Consider the following 27,559-nt stretch of genomic DNA (forward strand, 5'->3'; position numbering starts at 1 on the left):
TCCTGGTGGCTATTTGCTCCTCAGTCTCCATCACAGCTTTGAGAAAGAGTGTAAAATCTTGGCTTTTTGCCCAGGCATTTATTTCATTCTCTGCTGCTGCTCCTTGTACTCTGTATTGCTTTCATGCTTTTGTTTTAAATTTTTAATCAGATTTGTTTAATATTTTTCACTTAATATTTTAATTGTGTCTTTTTTTACCATCTTGTTTTTAAATTTTGCTGTAAACCGCCTTGGGATTGTTTTAATGAAAGGCGGTATACAAATTTAACAATCAATCAATCAATCAATAGTAACCACTGGGGTTTTTTAGGGTCATGGATAAAAGTTCTGGACTCCTCTTTGTTCTTCCGCTGTTAGTCTCCATTTTGTCTCTCCAGAGATGGCTGTTTGTTTTGGTCTCTCTCTTCAGCCTTGAGCTACATCTGAAATTTAAGCTACGGGCTTTTTCACATTTATTTGTAACCTTTTCTTTAAATAAATCCTTGTAGTTCTTCAGTACTAAAGAACTGTCTCAAGACCTCTTGCTTTGCTACTTTCTCACCAAACTGGTTTTGCTTTGCTATTTGGGGACTGAGCTGCCATTCTTCCCCTACAAAAATAAGGACGTCTGCTTCTGAGGAAGCAACATTCAGAAGAAAAAAAGATGGTGGGAAGAAAGTTGAAGCCAAAATGGGACAAGATTTAATGGGACAACTCATTTATCTAACACTACAAAACAGCAACAACAACAAATGGTTATGCAGGTAATTCTCTGACTTGAGTGCTTTGTGTCACATAGATGCAACTATGCTTTCAACTGACTCTAAGCTTCTCAGAGGAAAAGTGGGATATACATGTAAAAATAAAAATAAATAAATGTCAATAAGAGGACCCTTAAAAGCAGACCTGACAGTAAGAACCATCCACTATTGGTAGGTGGAATGTTCCTTTTTCATACTATAGGGGAGCTTCCTCCAACAGCCTTTCATAAGGCATCCCAAGGTTTACAAAAGTTAATACAATGAAATTTCATTTTTTTAAAAATCACACTTAAAGCCTTATAATCAGCTAAAAAGTTAAAAAAACAACAACACAAAAACATAAAGCACACACACACACACACACACACACCAACCACAATAAAAAAGATAAGCAGAAGCAGGAAAGTTAAGGAACCTGGCAGCCCCTAAAGAGTAAACAAATGCCTAAACAAATGGTGTGCACAAATGGTTTGTCCTGAAATGGTTTGCCTCGAACTGTGGCCAGTTCAAAGGTTCAATCACAGTCTGAACTGGGGCTGTTCAGTCTGTGATTGAACAAAAATGGGCCCAGTTCAGGTGATGAATTAGGTAATTCAGACAATGGCCCCAAGAAGGTGTTTTGGGGAGCAAGACTGGCACTTTTGGAAATGTCAGAAACAGTTTAACTGCTTTAGGTGGTGAAACCTTTTGCACCTTGTCAGGCAGGTTTTTTGACATGGGGTCTTGGATTAAAAGCATTGGGCTTAATTTTGGGAGTGCCCCCCCCCAATCTGTTCTTTAAGAATATATATCAGAAGAATTCCGGTGAGGTACCTTCACAACATTGTTTAACATAGATAATGGCAGCAAGTAGGGTACCAGATGCCTTGTTATGGCTGCATTTGCACATAACGTGAAACCACAGTTAAACTGGCCAGAGGTTTGAAAGTGACCTAAGGTTTGCCTTGCCAGACTCCAATCTGAACCTTTGTTTGTGTGTCCATATGAGCCGGATGGCAGATGCTGCCCATCCAGGTTGCTCTATACAAGCAAGCTGCAGGGACGGGTTCCCCAGCAACAGCTCTCCCTGTCTTGGTGACTGCCACAAAGATGCATTTAAAGTGTGCCTTCCGCCAGCCTGTCTGCCCATTTGTACATGTCTATCTTTATTTGTGCCTGGAACAGTGAATTCACTCTCCTGAGGTCACTGGAAATCAGGACTACCCTGTCTTGCAATTTCCCATGGCCACAGATCCGCATGTGGTGCAATGCCAGTCCAAACCCAAGAAATTTGAATGAGAGTAAAGAAAGATCTGTCCCCAGTTCCAGAGTTTCCCCAATCTTCCCACCTGGCTACTCTCCGACACGTGGAGCATCACCATCTCCTTTGGGTGTGTTAAAGGCTTCCCTGGAGAGGATGGGGTCACTGTGCAAAAGTTCTATTATTAACCAGAGAGAATGGGGGCCCGACACAAGCAGGGGCTCCTATTTTGGGTTAGCTCAACTCATGAGCACACAATCCAACAGAAGATTAAAGGTTATCAAGCCTAAGGTCCTCCCCAGTAGACTGGCCCTCTCATGAGAGTGCTAGTTCCTTGGTGGTAAGCCACCACAGGAGCAAGAGTGTGGTTTGGTCTCCATGGACTGCTTTGCTGGGGTGAGCCACTGCAAGAGCATCCTTGGTTCCAGTGGGCCAGACCCCAGGATCCTTTGCCCTCCCTCATATACATATCCCCTCCTAGGAAGTCATCATGTACCCTTCCCTTTCCTGAGTAACAGGAAACTAGTGCCCCCTCAAGATCCCACCACCACCATAAATTGTGTGTGAGAGAGACAGTTATGTTTCAGGGCTCCTACAAGGCTGGGATGTGGCCTCAGCAGACCAGGAAGTGGGAGGGGCTCCCCTGACCTGAAGACGGAGGTTGCTGTACTGCAGTTGGATTAACATCTGCTATGTGATTCACAGTTTGAAAATGTAACCGTGGGTTCGGCAACCTCCGGTTTTATGTTACATGCTCATGTGACCTATATGCCACACAGCTGAAGAGACAACATGTGAGCAGGAAAGGGAAACACGATGTCTGGGCCTGCATAAAGCCTTTGTCCCTTTCGGCACTCTATCCAGTAAGCTGAATTCCCAGTAGGATATTCTCAGAAGTGTGATGATATGCCTAACTCTTGCAACTCAATCCTAAACAGAAAAAAAGGTCAGCTGGGAAATATAAACAGAAGGGAATGTAACATTCCTGTGTAATGTAATAGTACACATTGGCAGCAGCAAAAATACCGGCAGCTCAGGAGAGAAAATGGTAGATAATTCACTGCTATTCCCAGCAGGGAAAGAAACTGCCAGCAGGGGCATAGGTATAATTAAGCAAGGGGGCATTAATGCCTCTGGGCCCCTGAGGGAGGGGACCTGCCACCTGGATGTCAGCTCATGCTTTGCTCTGCACTGTTGGTATTGTATGAATATATGAGTGGGCCCAGAGACAAAAAATTTTAATGGGCCCCTTGCTGATACACACACGCACACTTCACAATATATAGTCATGTGGCTTGCCTCTGGGGGGGCCCTCAAGGCGTGGGGGCCCCCAGGCAGTCGCCTCCCCTTGCCTAATAGTAGTTATGCCCCTGCCTCCTCCCCCAACTCTGAGGCAATGCCCGTGCCTGTAATTTAGTGCGAGAGGGTGGGAAGGTTAATTAGAGAATTCCTCCTCCCTAAACGTGGACAGGTATAAACAAAAATTATAACAAATGGTCTTGAAATTTCCATTTATTTCATAATTTATTCATTCCAGTATTACAAAAAGGAGCATTATTGGTCACTTCTAAAATGGCCTGGCTGTTGGGCTCCTTTACCTTGCACCCATTTGTTTTAATTCAACCTCAGTAACTAATGGCCATTTAAAAACTGTCTGTGGCTTTAAATTCATTCATTCATTATATTTGTACACCACCCAAAATTTTGGTCTCTGGGTGGTTTATAGCAACATATACAAATTAAAACAGAAATTAAAATCTTAAAACAATTTAAAACCACAAGTCCAGTTAAAAAGCTTGGGTGAATAAATGTGTCTTTAGCAACTTTTCAAAAGTTGTCGAATTAAACCACTGCTAACTTGGCAAAGAGGTACCTTTTACCGTGGTGATTCTCTTTATTTAGCAGGGGGAGAGTAACTGGCCCTGTCCACCCCCAGCACAGTACCTCCAGTGACTGTTGCTGGTGTGTGTCTTAGATTTCCTTTTAGATTGTGAGCTCTTTGGGGACAGGGATCCATCTTATTTATTTGTTATTTCTCTGTGTAAACTGCCCTGAGCCATTTTTGGAAGGGCAGTATAGAAATCGAATAAACACACACATACATACCTACATACATACCTACATACATGACAACTGATGTTAAAAAATCAGTTACTGATTAAAAACTGATTTACTGATTAAGCTGATCTTAAAAATTAGTTACTGGCACGGGGGGAGGTTCCCCTATGAGGTGTTTATGTGGTATACTACAAACATGATCTTAATGACCCAGCTTTGAAAGCCTTGCCTGGACGAAACTCTAAGAAGTCAAGGCACGAAGCTCTCATTAAAAAAAAAAAAAGTTCCCCAAAGGCCTCTTAGGAAGGGAGAATGCAATTATTTATTGTCAGACAGGTTCAATTCTGGACCTGTCAACCTTGACGAACGTTCCTTTCGCAAGTGTAATAAACTCTTGCAGTGTTGGGCGATGGCTGATTTGGTCTCTTGGTTTCCAGGAGGGAACGATGTGATTGCTTCCCCCACCCTTAATTTTCTCCAATCGCGTCAACCCTTCCCCCCGCCTTTTCCAATTTCCAACTCCCCCAGTAAGAAGGTCACAGTGTTCTGCCATATCTGCAGGCTTGCAGGGCACACCCTAGCCTGATTGATATGAGAAAACTTGACGCAGGCAAGTACTAAACCTGAAAAAGAACACCCGTTGGTTTTCCGATCACATCCAGAACTGGCTGTCAGGCTGCAAAGGCACCAGGATTTATAGCAGTAAAATGAAGCCGCAGCAGCAACAGTACATATCTGTAAGGAACCACACTGGTAAAGAGGGGGAAATGGCGCACAAAGAATTCTGAACTACTTAGAGACATGAAATAGTTCCTAATTCCCAGTTTTGCCTCAGTTTCAGTTATCCTTTTATAAATAATAAAAAGGAGAAGGGCATAAAATTTGTGAACGTCAAGTATTTCATAAAGGTCCAGCTGCCCGGCTGTACTACGCAGAGTCATGATGCTCGCTGAGGAGTCTGGCGCAGGGCGGAAGGCAGCTTTGGTCAGCACAGCCTGCAGGCATTGCTTGCCTGAGCCTCCCACTGAAATGCATTAAGTCTTCCCCTTCCGAAAAGCTCTCAAGAGAAAACATTAGGATCATTATCATTTGAAACACAGGTGGGGAAGCCTCCTTCATTTGAATTACCACTGACCTTTCTATTCATCCATTTTGGTAGTGGCTTTATTGGACATTCTCTTGTGCTGCATGAAATATAATTCCTGGGAGTCAAGAACACAGAGCTAGGGAAGAGCTTCCCTATTCTTACTTGTTCCTGCTAACTAAGAGCATCTTAGTGGGTGGGTGGCTCTTTTTCTCTAATTGGTTTAAAGAGACGACAGTAACAGGTAACATTACTGTAAAGGTCTCTAGGCCCTTCAGACCGCACTCTCCTATTATTGGAACATGACCTTTCCCCAGTGTTCTCTAATTAATTCCTTTCCCCTTCCAATACCAGAAAAATATGGCACCAGCTGGACATTTATAGCACGATTTTGTTTGCACTGAATATTTTTACATTGCTATTAAAGAAACAGATGACTACAGTATGAAACCAAGTGGTCAATGAATTCAAACTTTTGCTGTGTTGTAGCCCCCACTCTTCTTCATTTATTCATTTCAAGCCTTGTGCACTGAGAAACAGGAATTGGATCTTTGCTTCCTTTGTCATCTTGTGTCATCTTCCTGTGCCATCTTGATCATTGTTCAGAGGAGGTATGTGCAAGGAAGATCAATCCAGTCAGCAGCTGTATGAAAGTTACATGAGGAAGTGAGGTGACCCACATGCTCCTGTGATGTGTTTCTTCTCTTTACATCACAAGAGGTCCTGAATTTCAGAAGAGTTGACTCCAAGACAGCTCTGAGAAGAGCTGAAGTAGAAAACTGAGGAGAATGCCTCTCCCTAGGCCACGTGCTGCAGGTAGGGGAGTTTGTCCCCTGCCCCACCTAGGCATGAGTCCAAGAGACACCAAATTGGTTAGGGCCTAACTGGGGAGCAGGGTTAGGTTTGCAGCTACTGCTGCTCCCTGCCCCATCAGTCTGCACTGAGAGTTTCCCCTCCCTCCCATCCCTGGGCTCAGAACAGGCGTTGCTGGTCGTCCTTTTCGCAGCCAGGTAGGAATTTTTGGCTCTCAACGCATTGGAATTGTTGGGGGGTTTTTCGCTGACCCCATTCTGAGACTCGGTTAGATAGTTGTTAGTTGGTCACAACTGGGCAGGGACAGTGTGGGCTGGGGTTAGCTAAAAGGATTTAACATCGGTGAGCACCCTTGGGCAGTTAAGTAGGTTTGGTGGTCAGTCACTCCCTTGTGGTTTGTCCGGCCCAGGGAGGATGGTTGGCCATGGAGCTTGATCCAGGACTTCGCAAATCCTAGGGCTTGGCGGTCCGGGAGGTGTGAAGCCCTGGAAATGCCCAGACCCTGTGGGGTTGACTGTGAAGAGACAGAAGCGGGTTTGCTACCTGCTTCTTTCCGGAGTCAGGGTGTGTCGCCCATCTAGGGCAAGGGCTAGGACTGGGGAGTCTGAACCCTGCCTTGATAGGCCCGCACTGTCGAGCGGGGTGGAGTGTTCTCCTCCTATTGTCTGCTGCTCAAGTCAATTAAATAATTGGACAATAAAGTTGTGGCCCTTTTGATATCCAACACTTGTGTCTGTGTCTTCTTGGGCTGGGGTCTGGTGATAATCTCTCAGTTCTTTACCTGAAGCTGTCCTCAGTGCTGAGTGGGAGCCACTCTTCTGAGTTTCTGGACTTCTTGCTATGTCTCCAACTTCCTTCAAATTGACCCTTTGATAGCTAACATCACCAGCAACAAATAATAAAAGCTTCTTCCTCCCTGTTATATAAACGTGTGTGTGCCAAGTTACAGCTTAGAATGTCTTCTGGCTAAGTTATAAATATCTGGACATCCCATCCCATCGCATCTATATATATAATTTTCTAAGCCGTACCCATGGCTAATCCCGTGCATGGCAGCTCTCACAAGAGTTCGTGAGCAGAAGCACAATGGTTGCTTCTGGTTAAGGTCAGTTGGATGGTTAAGGTCAGCTGGAATGCAACAATTACTCTTCATAAGATGTTCTTGATTGTGGAGGAGAGGAATATATATAATATAAAGATAGTGGGCAGGGGTCTGAGAAGAGAGGGGTCATGAGGGAGGAAAGAACACCTTCATGAGAAGGAGGCTGTCGTGTGAATTAGATGAGGAAACAAGATGAACAGGGGGGGAGGGAGGGAGAGAAGGGAGGAAAGAAAGACAGAGGGGAAGAGCAAGTGGAGGAGAAAGAGAGAGAGAGAAAGAAGGGAGGAGAAGAAAGAAAGAAGGAAGGGTGTGCTGGGGGTGGATAGGGCCAGTTATTCTCCCCCAGCTAAATAAAGAGAATCACCATGTTTAAAAAGTGCCTCTTTGCCCAGTTAGCAGGGGTCAAGCAGGTATATGGAAAGAGGCCTAGCTACTAACACACCTGTGGGTGATGTTTTCAGTGCATGATAGCCACACTGGACATGACAGGGCATGACAAGCAGCCTCCTAGTGTGACCTGGCAACCCTCCATGTTACTCCATGAGGTCACCTCACATGCTTGGAATCAGAGGTGTATCTAGGGAAAAGAGCGCCTAGGGCAAGCACTGAAATTGCGCCTCCTGTCCAAAATCTGACACCCATTGTTCAGATAACTTTACCATAATATCAGCTCAAAAATACAAGCCAAGCTGGTTAATCTTTTAATATTTCAAAAACTATTTAGCAGTGGACGTAGCCAGACCAAAAATGCTAGAAAACTACAAATTTCAGTATGCGGGGGCTCATGACATACCCAAATACTATGTGGAGGTGTACTTGGGAAACTAAACAGAAGTGCCTGTCTAATTCTCTACTATGCATTGTTGCATCACTATCACATAAGTTTTAAACAAAAATGGAGAATTGAACTTTTCCCAGATACTCTAAAATAATTAAAGGATATGCAGAGTAAACTGCGTCACTGCTTGGAATATATTCTAGTATTTCAGAAAGACAGTTAAAATGAGAGAAAGAGAGCAAGAAACTTCCAGTGGGCCTTAATACTAAGGATTTCACACTGATTCAAAGACAAACTCACCATTAACAGCCATATTATTAAGACATCACATTTAACTGACTTATCACAAGAAGCAAACTAAGAGCAAATGAATACAATCCTAGCTCATAAGCTTCAGCTCAGTATTCACAAGCCCTGATTCTCTGTCTACCAACCTCAGTATTCACAAGCCCTGATAGTGCCAATCTGAATATGTGTACAGTGACTTATATTATTATTTTAAAAAATAGCTGTAGCCCCTTTGGGGCGCTTGCTAAAGGCCCGGGGGTGGGGGTGGGTCAGCAAAGGTTCCCCCTCCCCCCGCTGGCCTCTAGGGCCTCACAGGGACCATTTGAGCATGTGTGGTGGCCATTTGTTTAAAAAAAAAAATTTTTGTAAAAAGGCTGCTGAAAACAAAATGGCTGCTGCACATGCTCAAATGGCCTCTGCGAGGCCTGGCATGGCCTAAGGCCTCACAGAGGCCATTTGAGCTTTTGCAGTGGCCATTTTGTTTTTGGCGGCCATTTAATATTTTTATTTTAAAAAATGGCGGCCCCCTTCAAGTGGCGCCCAGGGCACATGCCCTGCCTGCCCTACCCTAGATACACCCCTGCTTGGAATCTCTAGTGTAGCCAGAATGTGGTATTTTTGCAATCCATGGGCTGCACCAGATGCAGTCATAGCATTTTCAGAATGTTTTTGAATCCTCTGAAGTGTAGTAGATCTGGATCCCACTCCAAATATGTTTCTGCCACAAGCAGTACTGAAGATGTGGCTGAGCTGAAATGAGGGGCCCCTATTTGCAAAACCATCTACCATAAAAAGAAGGTCTTGGGCAGATTCCAACCCCAATACATTTTTAAAACATCAGAACTGTTATTCTTCAGAATCCAAAGGAGTTATATTCCAGATTTTTATTTGAGATCACAATAGAGTGATCTATACTCTGTGTAGAATCCAAGTGAAAGAGCTGTGGTATGCAAAGATAAGGCCATGGAATGAAATCAGGAATATTAATAGTTTAATGAAATAGATATTACAGAGAGGTAAGTGCAGACTACTTTTCGATGTTCTTGCTGCTGGCTGTTTGTTAGCCCCGCCACTACTCCAGGACTGGAATAAAAGTAGCTAAAGCACCATTCAAAAGCTGGCCTAGATCAATGAATGGCTTAACCAATAAGACCACACTCTGTACTCCATTGGATTCAATAGGGAGAGAGAAAGTGGTTAGAGTCAGTAAAATCCCTCATGTGGAGGAAATGCCAGAGGTTTTGTTGGCTGTAGACACTTTTGCAATGAATGTCTTCCACGCTGCTACAATTCCTCAACCTATAGATAATGGTGACATTGCCCAACTGTGCAAACATTTTTTTAAGTCTTTCAAAAAACAATAACAGGAACAGCACATGTTGCAAATCCCTTTTACTCCAGCATTCTGAAATCAGGATGAATTTAATCTAACTGAAGTGGAACTGGCTGCATGCTGAAATCATAGAATTATTACAGAACTGAACTATTCACCCTTAATTTACACTGTGCGAGTCTTAAAGCAGACGTTGATGAAACGTGGCTGGGAGGATCTGACATTTCAAAGAAAACATGCCACAAATCCCACTGAAGCACGCAGTACTTGGGTGGGCTTAGCACATTATTTTAAGTTCTAATACAGGGTTTCTTAACCTTGGACCCCCAGATGTTGTTGGACTACAACTCCCAGAATCCCCAGACATGGCCTTTGTGGCTGGGGATTCTGGGAGTTGTAGTCCAACAACATCTGGGGTTCCAAGGTTAAGAAACCCTGTTCTCATATATTAATTTGAAGGCTTTAAAACTGAACTTTTAATTTACTTATTGTTTGTTTAAAGTAAAATTATAGCGAACCTTAACCACTACTCATTAGGACTTAAGACACATTCTTCACTATTGGGCTGATGATAAATAGGGAGCAGGAAGACATATGATTAGGACAAACCAATGGGATAAGCTCCCACCTGGAATAACAGTCTTTGATTCTGTGTACTGAATCCTCTGCCCCAATTAACAGTTTATCTGTTCCTTAGAGGATGTGAGCCTTGGCAATTTTTTTCCCCCTAAACCCACTACATTAGGCATAAGCTTTCTTGGCACACAGCGTTTTGCTGTTGAAGCAAATGAACAGCAATGATAGGCTCCCAGTCTTAGAAAAGACAGATTTATTAGAGATTAAAAATGTTAAGAAGGAGATGGAGGAGAGGAAAAATGCATTCAAACAATGGGCAGTGCATTAATATAGTTGTTGGAAAGATAGCAAGAGACAGAATGAGGGAGATCAGTGGCTGGCACCCAGGAAGTACAAGGCTGCAATCAAATGAATGTGATGGATGCTGAATGGCCATATGCAAATGACTACAAATTAGTATGGTAATATCTTCCTTATACAAAAGTAACTAGATGGGAGTCAATAAATACAATTATTGCATTATGAGTTTAATTAGAGTAATATGGGATGAAAGCCCCAGACCCAACACAGAAAGCTATTTAATCAAACATGTTATCACCAGGAATTTATTGTCTATACAATCATTCATTGTCTACAAATAGCACAATGTTTGTTTTCCCATTGAAATTTTAAAATCTTCCATGCCTCAGATTCTTCTTGCCATTGTGCATCTTGCCCATTGTATCACTTTGTTTTTCTGTAAATTTTTGCACATTCAGTCATACAGTCTGTTCATTCTTGGCACTTCCATCCAACGTTGTTGATTTCATTGAGTGACTTTTCACTGAGTGATGCGCAAGATCCCTAAAAGTAATGTTTCAATGTATGAACGTTATCCATTAATTTCAGGTCGAAAATCCCTCCTCTGCTATAAGATTTGAAAACCAGAATCTATGAAGCAGTGTGCTTGCTATGGATTTCACTTAACGTTGCTAGAAACAGACTTGGCATATATCACACAAACTAGAGCTGATCAAACAACAACATTGATGCTTTGGATCATTGTAATTTTGCAAATTTCATCAAAGTTCCTGCATGATACTAGACATTTGGGGGGGGGCATTTACTTTTCAGCAGTAGCTTGCCATTTTTATTTTAATCACAGTTTTAATGCAAGTACGATAGAAACTCTTAATGGACCAGATTGGCACAAGACATCAAGTTGTGTCATATGATGTCATATGAAAGCATTCAGATGACATCAGATGCAGCAATTTCCTCTCCCATTACTGCTACAACTTTCGGTTCAGTGTTTTTCTCTGTCCTAATTCTGGAAAGGGTGTTGCCCTAGATGGAGGCTCAGATAATCGAACGCTCCTACACACTCTCTCTCTCTCTCTCCCTCCCTCTCTCTCTCTCTCTCTCTCTCACACACACACACACAGAGAGAGAGAGAAAAAACAAATATCTCAGGCCTGGCTTAATGCTTGAAATGAGTTTATACAGAGATGGGGAGGGGATGTTCTATATGGAGAGAAAAAATGTATGTAGGAGTCTTCAATCCTTTACGTCCCCACCTGCAGTCTTAAGTGGTATAGCAGTGTTGCCCTCTTGGTAACAATTAGACCACTGATTCAGTGGGTAGAGAGGACCAATAAAAATCAATGTCCTGTTCAAACATTTCTGCTACATATAAATATCAGTCCCCAGCTAGGTTTCAAATTGTTTCTGTATGTAACAGAAATTGGTGACTGCTCTGTAATAAAAAATGCAATCCCACACAGCATTAAAACCATAGGATATTATGCAGCCTAGTATTACTGAAAACATGATCATTCCTAAGAGTTAACAGTAATGAATGTGAGAAATTTATGGTAGCTACAGACAGCCAACATACATGTTCAGCAATGCTGAATGGGCAACATCCAGACTAAGTCATTACTAAATCCCATTGAAATTAATGGGACTCAAATTGGTTGTGACTAAACCTTCCATTGATTTCAATAGTGTTTAGTCATGATTAGTATGGCTTTTGTCCAATATCTCCAATAAGATACAATCCATTAGGAGTTTGGGTAGTACTCAACACAAGCCCTTAATATTTTTCATTACAGATATTACAGTAGTGCCACTGTAGCCAATCCCACATGACTTAGTCAGATGAATATACAATTTTTTGCAAATTTAAACTGTAGACTATAGTGTTGGTATAGTAGGTTTTTTTAGTACACCAAAACAGTTTGTTTGTGCACTACATAACAGTTTAGCAGAACTAGCCAACTCTAACACACTCTCTCTCTCTCTCTCTCTCTGAAAATGCATCTGCAAGTAAGAACATTTTTGTCTATTACAAGCATCTGTTAAGGGACGGGTATCTGGAAACACTTTCCCCAGTTGAAAAAAGGGAGGAACCGTAGTACATGCAGATGAAAAAAGATTTCCACTACCACTACTGCTCCCCACTCCAAGGAAAGTTGTAGTTGTAGGTAACCAAACTTTTTCAGAATCCTGTTTTCACCTCTTATGGAATCCCACAGAATCCGAATCTCCCTCTTGAGGCCAAGGGTGGCCGCCACTGTCATGCCATTTGCTTTCTCTGGAAGGGTATTCAGGCATAGCTCACTTCTCTCCTTGGCCTGGAGCCCAATGCTAAGCTGGCTGCTGAGGTTGGCTGCAGTGCCAGTAGCAGCAGCCACAGCTTTATGGGAGATGATGATGGGGCAGGACTTGCTGCAGACTTCTGTGCCACCACATCATTTATCATTCCAGCTGGAGGCAGATGCACTGGGCATTTACACTTGTTGGCTACAAAAAGACTGCATGTATGCATGTTTGTTTGGAACATTTTGCGTTATTCTTTAATTGTTTGGCTGGTTTGTAGGGCTAGCTCCCTTTTACATAAAAGGTTTTGAACATTTGTGCTAGAAAGAGCTGTATAAAATTATGTAATGAAATTTTGTAGTCTCTGAAGTGACTTCATGTACCTACACAGGATCACTTCAGAAATGTAAATGAACACACACACTAACCCGAGATTGGGGACGGAGCTCACCACCACAATGGCCCCCCACAACTACATGTGTAAAATGTATGAGAAGACTGTAGCAGAAAGGTCACTGAGAATAACACTTTCGTGTCATGTGACACTGAAGAAGGCAAATCAGTGCTAGGCATGATTAGAAAACGAATAAAAGTATCATAACATCATTGTATTTCTTTAGTGTCTTAACTTTTAGAATCCTGGGTAACATCCAGACTAAACTGTCATTATATAAGCCCTATTCACACGTTATGTGCAATGCATGTACAATCTGTGCACAGTGCACATATAAGTACAGGCTTGTATACAGGTACAATAATTCACACATGTTCAACACTCTTACAGTAGTACACTTCCTGTCTGCGCCCTGCAGAGTCCTTCGGGGGGGCTGTATCCTGCTTCCACTTTAAAATGAATGCCTGTACAGTCACTCACACACAAACATGTACATGCGTCCAGACACCAGTACACATGTATGATGGAATGTCTGATTAGAGCTTAAGTCCCTTTGAAATTAGTGCCTCATTGATTTCAGTGGTGCTTAGTCATAACTGACTCATCTGGACATTGCCCATTGTGTACAGTTCTGGTTGCACCATCTTTACATTTGATTTTCTGTCTGCCATACACAGAATCTCTCTCTGTTGGGAAGCACCAGTGCCACAAGCAGGTGGGTCCATGGCTCTGAGGTTCCCTTGATGTTTTTTTCCATGCCTCTTGCATGTGAGTTTAATATTGGAGCTCTCTTATCACAGCTCTTCAGGGGACTGTGTTTACAGACATAGACCCAGCTTGAAAGCCTCCACATCAGTGCAGAGGCTATCACTGATGTTGCATCTCTCAGCGACACTCCTTAAGCATTTGGAATTAAGCTTGAGACTGAAGCGCCTTCATCTGTGGAGTGATATTTCCTCTCTCTTCTGTCTGCTGTGCACAGCCCATGGGCATGCTCTTGGCCTGTTACTAATTTGAGTTCATGTGCTTGGTTCACTTCATTTATTTTGGTGGGGGCGGGGGGTGGGTTAAGAAAAATGAACGAAGACAAAATTTCTCCTTTAGCTCGAGCAGAGAAAGGTGAGATGAGTTGGAAAGATGAGATGAGTTGGGTTGTAAACCGCCCAGAGACATAAGTTTTGGGTGGCATAAAAATATGTAACATTAAAAAATAAAATACAATAAATAATAAATTGCAGATAATCTGGACCTTGCCCAAAATTGAAAGGGCAAGGGGATGTTCCTAGCTCTGTTATTGCTTGCTGGATGGTTTTGCTTATAGACAGAAAGATCACTTGCCCACCCAGTCTATCACTTGTGAACTACTACTAAGCCAAAGGCAGCCCACCACCAGTCATGTGCTGTGGCCGACTTCGCAGTCCAGGAGGCTCTCAGGCAAGGAACTTAGTGGGCCCCATTAAAATGGAAAGGCAAAGCTGGCCCAGCAAATGCACAGACGCCATTTTCTAGAATCATCTCTGAATCTGACAGGTTTTTGATCATCTCTTCCCAAACACACATACTCACATATTTACAGCTGCAAGCAGACAGTAGAAACTGAAGATCTATCTGGGCCTTAGTCTGCCACCATCCAGGGCTGGAACTGCTCTCAGCTTGACTCTCAGTGGGTCGCAGGCTGTTAAGGTCCGTGCACATGGGGAGGGGATGGAGGCTGCTTCAGGTAACACAATGACAATGAAGAGATGGAGGCACTGCTGAGGGGTAACAAGCTTCTTTGGAATACTGAGGCACTTTCTGCATGGTTATTTTCACAGTATGCATCACCAGGTGGCACTGTTACATAGTAGCATCCACAGTCCTTTCTTATGTACTTTCAGACGTCATAACACAGCCAGTTTAGCTATATCCATTATTGGACCTCGAGTTTAAAAGCTTGGATGGATGGATGTGTCTTTAGATACTTCATAAAAGTTGTCAGTTATCAATAAATATATTTTTAAAAGCATGAAAGGGCAGTACCCTAAGGGCTGTTTATGTGCAGGGAGCATTAATATGTAGAACAAAGTCCCTGCCCTGCAAGGAGCTTTTCCTCTTCTGTGGCCCTCTTCTTCAAAAAGATTTTCTGGTGCTGCCAAGGCATCTGACTTGGAAGACTAGCTCCTTAATCCTAATATGCGGGAACACATCAAAGTTACCTAGCGGTTTTCTTCATTTCTAACTTGATATATTGTAAGGCTCCACTCTGCTATTGGAAAGAGATTGAAGGGCTAAGCCATGGCATGGGTTAAATCCTGTGCTAGGATGGCTAAAACTCTTCTAAGACAAAAGCTGGGTTTGCTGCCTTCTGCTGGGTTTGCTGCCTACCTTTATGTTGCTGATTGTGCAAATGAGCTCTGTGCATTGTTAAAGTCTGGAACTGGCATCACAAGATATAGAGCTCATTCTCACAATCAGCAACATCAAGGCAGAAGGCAGCAAACTCAGCTTTTGCTGCTCGCAATAACTCATAGGAAGCCCTCCAACACAGCCCACACAAATGTGGGCAGCCTGACTTTTTAAATGGGATTTTAACGAGGGGGGACAAAACCAGCAACTGTTCTACCTCTGAGTTTGATCGTATGTTGAGTTCTCTTTTTAAAACTGTTCCCAGCTGCTAGTGGACATGTTTATCAGAGAGTTCTCCAGCTAGAAGGGCCAGTCACAGGATAGTTGCTGCTTGTATTGAGGGTTGCCTTTCTACTGGGAGCAGAATGCCTCACGGGATATTTGGAGGACCTCATTCCCCTTTTCTCCTCAAGGACAAAGAACTTGCTGCAGTTGTCTGGGTGGTGAGTGACTGGAGTGAGTGACCAGAACCAAAGGGAGACTCTGCTTTTCTGTGGGAACCAGGGTGGCAATTCTTTCCTCCTCCAAAACACCCCCCAAATGGTCAGGTGAAATACATTATACTGTTGGTCAATGGCCTAGGTGGGGAAGGGGAAGTTCAGGGAGGACAGGTCCATCAGTGGCTATTAAGAGCCCCTGGTGGCACAGTGGTAAAACTGCTGCCCTGTAACCAGAAGGTTACAAGTTTGATCCTGACCAGGGGCTCAAGGTTGACTCAGCCTTCCATCCTTCCGAGGTCGGTAAAATGAGTACCCAGAATTTGGGGGCAATATGCTAAATCATTGTAAACCGCTTAGAGAGCTCTGGCTATAAAGCGGTATATAAATGTAAGTGCTATTGCTATTGCTATTAGCCATCTTACCCTACTGATCAGGAGTCTCCATGTTCAGAACAGTATACCTCTGAATGCCAGTTGCTGGGGGACAAGCAAGGAGATGGGGGTTGCCTTCATGCTCTGCTTATGAGCACCCCAGGAGTAATTGGATGGTTATTGTGGGGAAACAGAATGCTGGAATGTATGGATTTGGAATGATCTAGCAGTGCCCTTCTTTCCTTATGAAGACCTAAGCAGTTTGAATACACCAGCCTACATCTATTTAAAATAATGTCTGCACAATGAAAGAAAAACCTGTACAGAACAGGATGGGCATGGGACAGTGAGGAAAATGTAGTTTCAAAATGATTTTCAACTGCTTGCAGAACTGATTGTCCCAAGACAGCCACTTTTACTGGCTATGTACTAGTATTGAAAAGAAAAGAATGGATTTTTAATTGGAAAGCACATCAGATACCTCTGTGGTAATGGTCATGAGTGATATCCAGCCAACAGAAAAAGTGATAGTCAGGCCTCATTCATATGGCTTGCATGTGTAAATCACAGATCTCACATCAAAAACAGAACTTTCTCATCACCTCACTGTGACTTCACTACAAGTGCAGTGGTTTTCAGTGGAGTCAGTCCACACTTTCAGGTGCCTGCCGTAAAATGTACAGTGAGAAGGCACTGATACATCAAGTGTAATGCATGTATGTGTGAACCAGCCATCATTGTTAAGAAAGGAAAAACAGGAATGGCCACTTGTCAATGAACAAATGTATCATGTAAGCTGGAGATGCAGAATAAAGCAATAGCAAGTAGTACTGAAGGCTGTAATCTAAATATAAAATATTAAGAGTCTTTACAACATGATTCAGTGCTCTTCCTCCCACTAGGTATTGATACCACACTCTCCACAAGAAACCCCTCAAACCACTACAGGATTAACAAACACCTACAGAGAATAAAAGCAAATTGCTTATTTGATTGATATTGTGCAGACGTGAAAAAATGAGTTAGAATGCACAGTACGCAACTACCCGGTAGACAAATTCAGGTCTCCTGGCAAGTGTATCTGTAAGACACATAATGTGCTTTGTTTAACAGCATCCAGAAGGGTCCAGGCTTCCTCATGGCTGCTCTGCTTCCTGCCAGAAAAAGCTTTCCCTCCCCCACCATCACCACACAAATAAAATCTCGCCATAAATGAAAACACAAAAGAGAAAAGAAATAGTAATGGATACAAAAGACTGTGCAAGGAGGGGGCAGGTGCAGTAGGCTGGCAGGGGTGGGAGGAGTGGGGTAAAGGGAAGCAAAAGACCCCATGCAGTCTCAGACCTCATCTTCCTGCTTCGGCGCCAATGACTGACAACTTGCAGGGTGAAGCCAAGGAACTGGAGCAAGGGATGACGGTCATCGGTCCCCAAATCCTTTGTCATTGGATTTTTCTTCTTGATTAAAGAAACGAAACACGCCTTCCAAATGCTGCACTGAAATGGTTGATATGAAACCAAACACACCGCAGCGTGGCACTCAATCTGCAACCGACAGCCAGCGGCTGGCCAAGCGTGACGCCATGGCTCGTTTTTCACTCTGACACTACCGCAAGCTCCACAAGCCTTCTTGACTTGCAAGGTGATTGGAATATTGAATACAATACTGCAGTGGAAAGCCCGGTGCCTACCATGACAACAACAACCGCCCCCTCTCTCAACCCCAACCTCCTTTATGCACAAAAATAAAGGGAACCGACAGGATTCTTTTTAAAAGAAGGGCCAAACGCCTCCGGTGATGACCAGGGCGTCATTGTTTCCCAGTTCTCCCAATTGCCAGGCAGTCCCAGCATCCTTCTCCGTATGTCTGCTTTTGCTATGGAAATGTAACCCTGACCATACATTGTGTTGACTCCAAAGCTGCCGGGCCACTGCAGTCCACCTCCAGCCCATTACAATGCAAATAAAGTTCCTGGAGAGAAAGCAGTAACTTATCATTTGCCCTCACATTGCATCCCACAGCCCAGGAAGGGTCTGCGTGTGAAATTGAACTTTCCATCACAGAGGTGCATGCTTTGTTCCCCATCAAATTCTCCATTCTCCATGGAGAGGTGTGGATATGAGCCGAGATGACATTGTAAAACACATTCATCAAATACAAAGCAATTTCAAGCTGACGTGAAAAGAAATCCATGCAGCTTGGCATCAGGTCATTAAAAATTGCTAGGATAGAATCTCAGAGAATGTAATTTGATTAATAACCACTAATTACATTGCAAGCATGCACCTTCCCTAGATAGATGTCAGAGTGCTTTTCACTTGTATCGGAGAAGCGACTGTGGCATAACAGCTGCCTATCCTCACAACTTCACTCAAAGCACCATCTTTGTGAACTATGTCTCAGCCTGATTATGTTACGCTCAATACCTGTTCACCAGCAATGTCTTTGTACTTTCCGTCTTCCAGTCTAGCTTCCAGCCAGCATAATAATCTGCATCTCTGCCTGCATTATACCTGCAGTGAAGTGGTGAGTCATCAGAAATACTTCCCAAACAACCAAATCTGTACCCATCCAAAACTCTAGAAGCAACACTAGTGTTACTTGTGAACCCGGTCACCTCATGGGGTACTCAGCAGGTCTCCCTTAACAACACTTTCAATATTATTAAGTATGTAAAATTCTGCTCCCCAAGGGACAGAAGTGAAGAACTTCCAAAAAACATTGAAATGAACTTTCTTAAGACCGGTTTAGGCAAACAGCTCATTCTGTGGTTAAAGTGTTTGTGCACTGTACCATTTTGGACTGCAGGTGGGGCATTCTATGTTTGAATGTTCTGTTATGGGGAAAATGCCTATTAGGCATATCACTCAATTAAAGAAATCTAAGTTGATTAATCATCTGAGTTGTAGTAAATTAATTGCTTAATTATTTGATTAAATTGGCACAAATCTTCATTTGCATAAAACCAAGGCTGATGCAATATTTAAATTCATAACAACATGTGGAGTAATGCAACAAATAAGAATATGTGCAAATTTTACATCAGTTTAAAATATATTGGCTAACATGATGCACACTTACCTGCCAATATGTCCTTACTTTCCCATTCACTTGAATGGGAAAATAGAGACATGTTGGCAGGTATGTGTGCAGTATTATGGCTCTGTAACGCTGAGCCCTGGGGCTGCTGTGGACTTCAAATGCAGCCCCAATGCGGTTCAGAAGCCAGCCGTTAAGGAAGAAGTGTTTCCACTGGTTTCCCATTTCAGTTCAGTGGGGACAGACCAAAGTGAATGCACAATATGCCAATAGGGAGGAGCAGGTAACAAGTGATATACAAGTTATTGGAATACACACACACACACACACACACACACACATGCCAGCATCATGGTAGCCAGGCAGCCCTTCCATGAGGCAGAATTAAGCAGTCGCCCCAGATGCAGACACAAGCAGGGGCCAGTGTCCTTCCTCACCCCACGCTGCTCATTTTCTCCACCCCCTTCTCTTGGGACTCACCTCTTCTGTCCCGCTCCCCCACCACCACCACCATAAGCTAGGACCCCCACCACCACTAGTACTGCCTGGCTTGGTGACATAGAGTGCTTGAGTATTGCTTATGCTGCCTCAGCAACATGGCCCGAGAATACTGAATGCCCTCCTGTAAATCTCATGGCGGGGGGGGGGGGGCGTCCTTTGCCTTAGGCAGCAAAGTATGTTGGGTTGCCCCTGCATGGTAAAGTAGTTTATTCTGCAGTGCACAGTTTATACTGTGGCTGTTTTGGATGATGCAGACTATCTAGACCCATTTCAAACTGGTTTTTGTGTGGGCTATGGGGTTGAGACTGCCTTGGTCAGCCTGATGGATGATCTCCATCTGGCTATCAACAGAGGGAGTGTGACTCTGCTGATCCTTTTGGATCTCTCTGTGGCTTTCGATACCATTGACCATGGTATCCTTCTGGACCATCTGAGGGAGGTGAGATTGAGTGGCACTGTTTTTTACACTGTTCTTTTCGTACCTCTCTGGCAGATTCCAGATGGTGTTACTAGGAAACTGTTGTTCGACTAAGCGAGAACTGAAGTGTGGAGTTACACAAGGCTTCATACTGTCTCCAGTGCTCTTCAACATCTACATGAAACTGCTGGGAGAGATCATCAAGAAGTTTGATACTGGGTGTTATCAATATGCTGATGACACTCAGATCTACTTCTCCATGATGACCTCATCATGAAATGACATATGTTCCCCAAATGCCTGCCTGGAGGCAGTAATGGGCTGGATGAGGGATAACAAACTGACGTTGAATCCAAATAAGATGGAGGTACTGACTGTGTGGGGCCAGAACCCGAGAGATGGTTTAGATCTGCCTGTTCTGGATGGGGTTACACACCCTTGAAAGATTAGGTATGTAGCTGGGAGTGCTCCTGGACCCAAAGCTCTCTCAGGTTTCTCAGGTTGAGGCAGTGGCCAGGAACACTTTTAATCAACTTTGGCTGATACTTCAGCAATGTCCATTTCTAGAGGTGAATGACCTTAAAACAGTGGTACATATGCTGGTAACATCCAGGCTTGACTACTGTAGTGTGCTCTATGTGGGGCTGCCTTTGTACATAGTCCGGAAACTACAACTGGTAAAGAATACGGCAGCCATATTGGTCTCTGGGACAACACAAAGGGACCATATAACACCAGTTTTGAAAGAACTGCACCGGCTGCCAATATATTTTTAGGTGAAATACAAAGTGCTGGTTCTTACCTATAAAGTCCTTAACGGCTTAGGTCCAGGCTATTTAAGAGAGCACCTCCTTTGTCATAAATCCTGCTCCTGTTACAATCCTCTGGAGATGTCTGGTTATGGATGCCATCGGCTCATTTTGTGGTGACCCAGGACCAGGCTTGCTCTGTGGCTGCCCCAGGGCTTTGGAATATGCTCCTTACTGAAATAAAAGCATTTCCTCCTCTGTTTGAGGTTCTTCCTGAAAACAAGACTCTCCTGTTTTTGCAGGCTTTTAATTAGAATTAATTTTAATAATTTTAAAACTTATTTTAATATCTATATTATATTGTACTTTTATTATTTTAATTTGTAACTTTTAAATATTTTAAATTTTGTACACCGCCTAGAGATGTACATATCAGGTGGTATAGAAATATGACACACAAACAAACAAACACTGAAGCAGCAGAAACTGACAATTCCTGTTGAAGAAGAACAGGGTTTTAGTAGACAGGAAACACAAGATACATTCTGAAAGGCAATCAATTCCATGGTATAATCTGCTTCCAATGTTAGTTCAGGACAAAGCCATGCTTCTTGGGCAACTTTATCCCTCCCTCCTGGGGCTCAAAAGCATATTGAGCCCTGCTATCCATTGCTAACTGGGCAAAGAGGCACCTTTTACCATGGTGTTTCTCTTTATTTAGCAGGGGGAGAGTAATGGGCCCTATCCACTCCCAGCACAGTACTTCCAGTGACTATTGCTGGTGTCTATCTTGTGTTTCTTTTTAGAATGGGAGCCCTTTGGGGACAGGGATCCATCTTATTTATTTATTATTTCTCTGTGTAAACCGCCCTGAGCCATTTTTGGAAGGGCGATATAGAAATTTAATAATAATAATAATAATAATAATAATAATAATAATACCCCCAGTGAGGCACTACCTTGGCGTGGTTGTGGGGTTTGCATGCTCTGAGGAAGGTGAGAGCTATGCCAGAGGTCCAACCATACTGGACAGGTCTCACCAGAGGAGCCAGACAAAAAGTGCCTCTCCCATCAACAATATGGTGAGACGTAACTTTAATAAATCTATACCGGATCGGTCATCACCTAGGTCAACAAGGACCGTGCCAGGTGCTGGAGTCCCTGGACATCTGGTGGCAAGTGGGCAACAGGACTCAGGATCTTCAGTTGAGCAACCAGGGCTGGAGACTGCAGGGTTACTGGAAGAAATGTCGCTTAACCGGAAAAAATATATGAAAAATGCAAACAAGGAAATAATGATCTGCTATTACAAGTCTAGTCCAACTAGAAGAGGTTATTTAAAAAGAATGTACCAAATGTGGAAAGAGAAGCATCCAGATACAGAAATAACAGAACAAAGGCTAGCAGACCAGAGAAGATTCATAATAAGAAATAAAGTATTCACAGGAGTTGAGCTGGAAGAATTGCAAAGGGCAACACAGGCTCAAGATATGGAAGAAGAATTACCACCAACTGAAGAAGTTGCTCAGGCACAGGTGGAGGAGGTGCTGGAAATAGAGGATGCCACTGTTGCCGAACTGTTTCAAAAGCAAAACCAGGCAACCTCTCCTTTGCCTTCACCTCAAAAACCTGAATGCCATTTAACAGAAAAGCAACAAGAACTAAAGCAAAAAATAACTGAGCACATGAACAAAACAACCACCAGGGCTCAAATTCCAGCTCTAAAAACAGTTGCCAAAAAAACAACTTTCTCTGGCATTAAAAGATGTCAATGCTGCACTTGCAGAAAGAACCACCAAGAATTTGCAAGAAACAAACCAACTAATGTACAGTGCAGCAACAACAACAACACAAGAGCTCGGATATAAGATCAGTGGACCTGTCAAAAAAGAAAGTAGTACATCACCTAAATGGAAGATTAGATTAGAAAATAAAATCATCAGGCTTAGATCAGATGCTAGTAAATTGAAAGATATGAAAGACAAGAAGCTGAAGAATGAAAACACCAAACAGTATCTGATCCAAAAATACCACCTAGATTCAAGGAAAATTAGAGAATTCCTGGAAATAATAAAGCAGCAAATAACAGCAGTGTCAAAGAAGATTAGCAGATACAAAGCCAGAATTACACAACACAGGCAGAACCTCCAATTCCAGTCGAATCAGAGACGTTTCTACCAAAGCATAGAAGGAGAAACTGCAAGAAACCTAGAAACACCAAATAAAGAAGAAACAGTGCAATTCTGGGGGAAATTATGGGACAATCCAATAGATTATAATAAAAAAGCAGGCTGCATGAAAGAGGTCAAAAAATGTAACCAACAAATGCAAGATCTAATAATAACACCAGAATTAATAAGTGAAAGAGCAAAGAAAATTAAAAATTGGACTGCTCCAGGCAATGATGAACTGCATGGCTTTTGGCTAAAACACCTAACAAGCCTTCATAAACAACTATCAAAACAGTTCAATCACATTTTTCAAGTAGGTGATATTGAACAACGGCTAACAACGGGGAAAACTCATCTCATCATGAAAGACCCAGCAAAAGGTGCAGTTCCAAGTAATTATAGACCGATAACCTGCCTGCCAACTATGTTCAAATTATTAACTGGAATAATAGCAGATAAAGTGATGCAACACTTATTAACTAACAAACAGCTTCCAGTTGAACAGAAAGGAAATTGTCCAAACACCAGAGGCACAAAAGACCAGCTGCTGATTGACAAAATGATTTTAGAAAATTGCAGGAGAAGAAAAACCAATCTAAGTGTTGCATGGATTGACTACAAGAAAGCCTTCGATTCATTGCCTCACACATGGATACTAAAATGTTTAGGAACAACTGGTGTCAGCAAAAACATTCAGATATTTATTTTAAAAAGTAATGAGCATGTGGAGTACACAGTTAACAATCAATGGCGAGACACTTGGACAGGTTAGAATTAGAAGAGGCATTTTCCAAGGGGACTCACTATCCCCTCTGTTTGTAATCGCCATGACCGCATTTTCACAAATACTAAACAAAACAGGCCTCGGATATCCACCATCTAAAACATCAATTAAAATAAACCATCTGCCGTACATGGACGATCTGAAGTTGTATGGAAAGTCCCAGTCAGAAATTGAATCACTGCTAAACACTGTCCGTCTATTCAGTAGCGATACAGCAATGGAGTTTGGACTAGACAAGTGTGCTGCATTAATAATGAACAGAGGAAAAATAAGAAAAACAGAAGGAATAGAACTGCCCAATGGAAACAACATCAAGAACCTGGAAGAGAAAGAACATTACAAATTCTTGGGCATTCTCCAGGCTGATAACATTGCACACATTGAAGTTAAAAGAAAAACTGGAAGTGAATACATCAGGAGAGTTAGAAAAATCCTCAAGTCCAAACTCAATGGCAGGAACACCATACAAGCCATAAACACCTGGGCTATACCTGTTATCAGATACACTGCAGGAATAATAGACTGGACCCAGGGAGAGCTAGAGACGTTAGATCATAAGACCAGGAAAATAATGACCATCAATCATGCTCTGCACCCCCACAGTGATGTAGATAGGCAGTACCTCCCTCGCAGCTTAGGTGGAAGAGGAATGCTGCAAGTCCATCAAACAGTAGAGGAGACAAGAGGCCTTGAAGAATATATCAAGGAAAGTGAAGAAGATGCACTTCAAATGGTCAATAACGCAAAACTATTCAACACCAATGAAACAAAGCAGGCTTACAAGAATGAACAAGTCAAGAACCGAGCAGAAAAATGGAAAAATAAGCCCCTGCATGGTCAATATTTGCACAATATAAGTGGAAAATCAGACATCACCAAGACCTGGCAATGGCTTAAGAGTGACAACTTGAAGAACGAAACAGAGGGTTTAATAGTGGCTGCGCAAGAACAGGCACTAAGAACAAATGCAATAAGAGCAAAAGTAGAAAAGTCAACAACAAACAGCAAGTGCCACCTTTGTAAAGAAGCAGATGAAACGGTGGACCACCTAATCAGCTGTTGTAAAAAGATTGCACAAACCCACTACAAACAAAGGCATGGCAAGGTAGCAGGGATGATACACTGGAACATCTGCAAAAAATACAAGCTACCTGTAGCCAAAGATTGGTGGGACCATAAAATTGAAAAAGTTGAAGAAAATGAAGATGCAAAAATATTATGGGACTTCCGACTACAAACAGACAAACATCTGCCACATGATACACCAGATATAACTGTAGTCGAGAAGAAAGAAAAACAAGTTAAAATAAAATAATCGACATAGCAATACCAGGGGATAGCAGAATAGAAGAAAAAGAAATAGAAAAAGTCACAAAATACAAAGATCTACAAATTGAAATTGAAAGGCTGTGGCAGAAAAAGACCAAAGTAATCCCAGTGGTAACTGGCACCCTGGGTGCAGTTCCAAAAGACCTTGAAGAGCACCTCAACACCATAGGGGCTACAGAAATCACCATCAGCCAACTACAAAAAGCAACTTTACTGGGAACAGCCTATATGCTGCGACGATATCTGTAACAGCAACAACATTGACAATAAAATTCAGCCATCCCAGGTCCTTGGGAAGGACTCAATGTCTGGATAAAACAAACCAGTCAATAACACCTGTCTGACTGTAAAGAAGAAATAATATTTATCTGTCCCCCACTAGAAGCCCTTAGCCCACTCACAGGTACAATAGTAGGAGCTCTTCTGAAGAGAGCATGATGTCAATACCAATGGGGCTAAATGAAGCACAGGAGAGTCACTGTTCTGGTCCACCTAGTACTCCTCCTAACAGGAAATGGCAGATTGCACCAAAGGCCCTTGCCTCTCCACAGAGACTTCAGAAGGGATGAAGGGACCTCAAAGGAATGAGCACTGACTGTCTGGATGAAAGAGAGAAAAAGTCTCACTCTCTGCTTTCCCCTCTTAGTTCTAGGGGTGTGTACAAATCGGATTTTGTGATTCAATTCAACCTCAAATAGAATCGCAAAGTCTCGAATTGAATCACTCAAGCAGCTGGCACCTGCTAGCTGATTCAATGATTTGAGTCATGAATCATCGAAACGGCAATCCATGGAGAGCACGTTTACTCATTAAACCAAATTGGTAGACCAGCTCTCCCCCCAAAAACAGTGCAATTTGAGTACTGTTTTCATGGGGAGAGCTGGTCGACCAATTTGGTTTAATGGGTAGACCTTCTGCCCAAGAAAAGCAATCGGTAGACCAGCTCTCCTTTCCAGGGAGTGCTGGACTACCAATTGTTTTTTCTGGGAGAGCAGGTCTACCCATTGGATTTAATGGGTAGACCAGCTCTCCCAAGAAAAACAATGCTTGAACTGCAGTTTTTCTGGGAGAGGTAGTCTACACATTGGGTTGAAGGGGTAGACCTGCTCTCCCAGAAAAATCTACTCTCCCTGGAAAGGAGAGCTGCTCTACCAATTGCTTTTCTTAGAGAGCAGGTCTACCCATTCAACCCAAATGGTAGACCTGTGCTCCCCTCAGAAAGTTAGTGGAATGGGCAAACAAAATGATGGTTCAGATCGATGAATTAGTTCAATTTGGACCTTGGTTTAGGTATGGACCTTGGTTTAGGTCCATACCTTGGTTTAGGTATGGACCTTGGTTTTGTGTATGGAGCCTTGCCAAAAATCAAGTACAGGTGATAATCCAAGTTTTGTATTTTACAAAACAGCTCAAGACAAGGGCTTGAGCTAAGATGACAAACAAGCAAAACAAACAAATATGTTAAATAAAATAAATAAATAAATAAATTTGAATCAGGGAGCTATGTCAATTTCTAGAGATAAACAACCTTAAAACTGTGGTGTTTTATTTATTTATTTAACTTATTTTTATACTTCCCACAACCTGGGAGGTTTACAGTTAAAAATGTTTAAACATTATATCAATTAAACAACTAAAATCATTTACACATTAAAATCATTTAAAAACCCAACAATAAAATATTAAAACTATAAATCTAACTAAAAGCCTGGGTGAATAAATATGTCTTCAATGCCTTTTTAAAAAAATTAAAAATATGATGGTAATATCCAGACTTGGGTACTACAATGTAGGGGTGTGCATTTTGGAATTTTCTTGTTTCAATTTGTATCTGAATCGAAACACCCCCGTTTTGTTTTGTACCCAAATTTTCTGAATCCGAATCAGCCCTGTTTTGTTTTGTAGCCAAATTTTCCAAATCCAAATCGATTTGGATTTTTAAAAAGGGTCCCAGGGCAAAAAGAGTGGGTGGTGATGGTAGTGTCTAATGGGTGGAAGCTACGAGCCAAATTTCAAAGGAATTAGGCAAAGGGCTGAATTTTTTTTTGTGAATTTTTTAAGTTTACACATCTTTAAGAATTTTCCCATAGGGAATAATGGAGATTCCAGCAAATGTATCGCTTCAAACCAAGGGGTAAGGGATGACCCAGAGCGGAGTGTGGTGGGTGGTAGTGCCCAATGGGGGCAAGGAAACTTCCAGAATTATTTCAAAAAAATTGGGCAAAGGGCTGATCTTTTGTGATTTGATGAAGTTCATGTGTATAAGATTTCTCCCATAGGGAATAATGGAGGTTTAGGTTTCAGCAGCCCCATAATTCCACTTGGGGGGGAATTGGGGTTGCCCAGAGCGAGGGGTTGTGTAGTGCACATAGGGTGCCAACCAACC

General features: G+C 42.5%; 1 long non-coding RNA gene across 1 annotated transcript; it reads right to left on the bottom strand.

The window, feature by feature from the left end:
• Positions 1 to 10,248: 10,248 nt before the first annotated feature.
• LOC128347780 (uncharacterized) lies at positions 10,249 to 16,085 on the bottom strand. The gene is made up of 2 exons (XR_008317711.1): positions 14,553 to 16,085; positions 10,249 to 10,855 (listed from the first exon to the last, which is right to left on the bottom strand). It is a non-coding gene; the product is annotated as an uncharacterized LOC128347780 (long non-coding RNA).
• Between the last annotated feature and the right edge of the window lie 11,474 nt (positions 16,086 to 27,559).

Source organism: Hemicordylus capensis, chromosome 2, assembly GCF_027244095.1.
Source record: "Hemicordylus capensis ecotype Gifberg chromosome 2, rHemCap1.1.pri, whole genome shotgun sequence".
NCBI lineage: Eukaryota > Metazoa > Chordata > Lepidosauria > Squamata > Cordylidae > Hemicordylus > Hemicordylus capensis.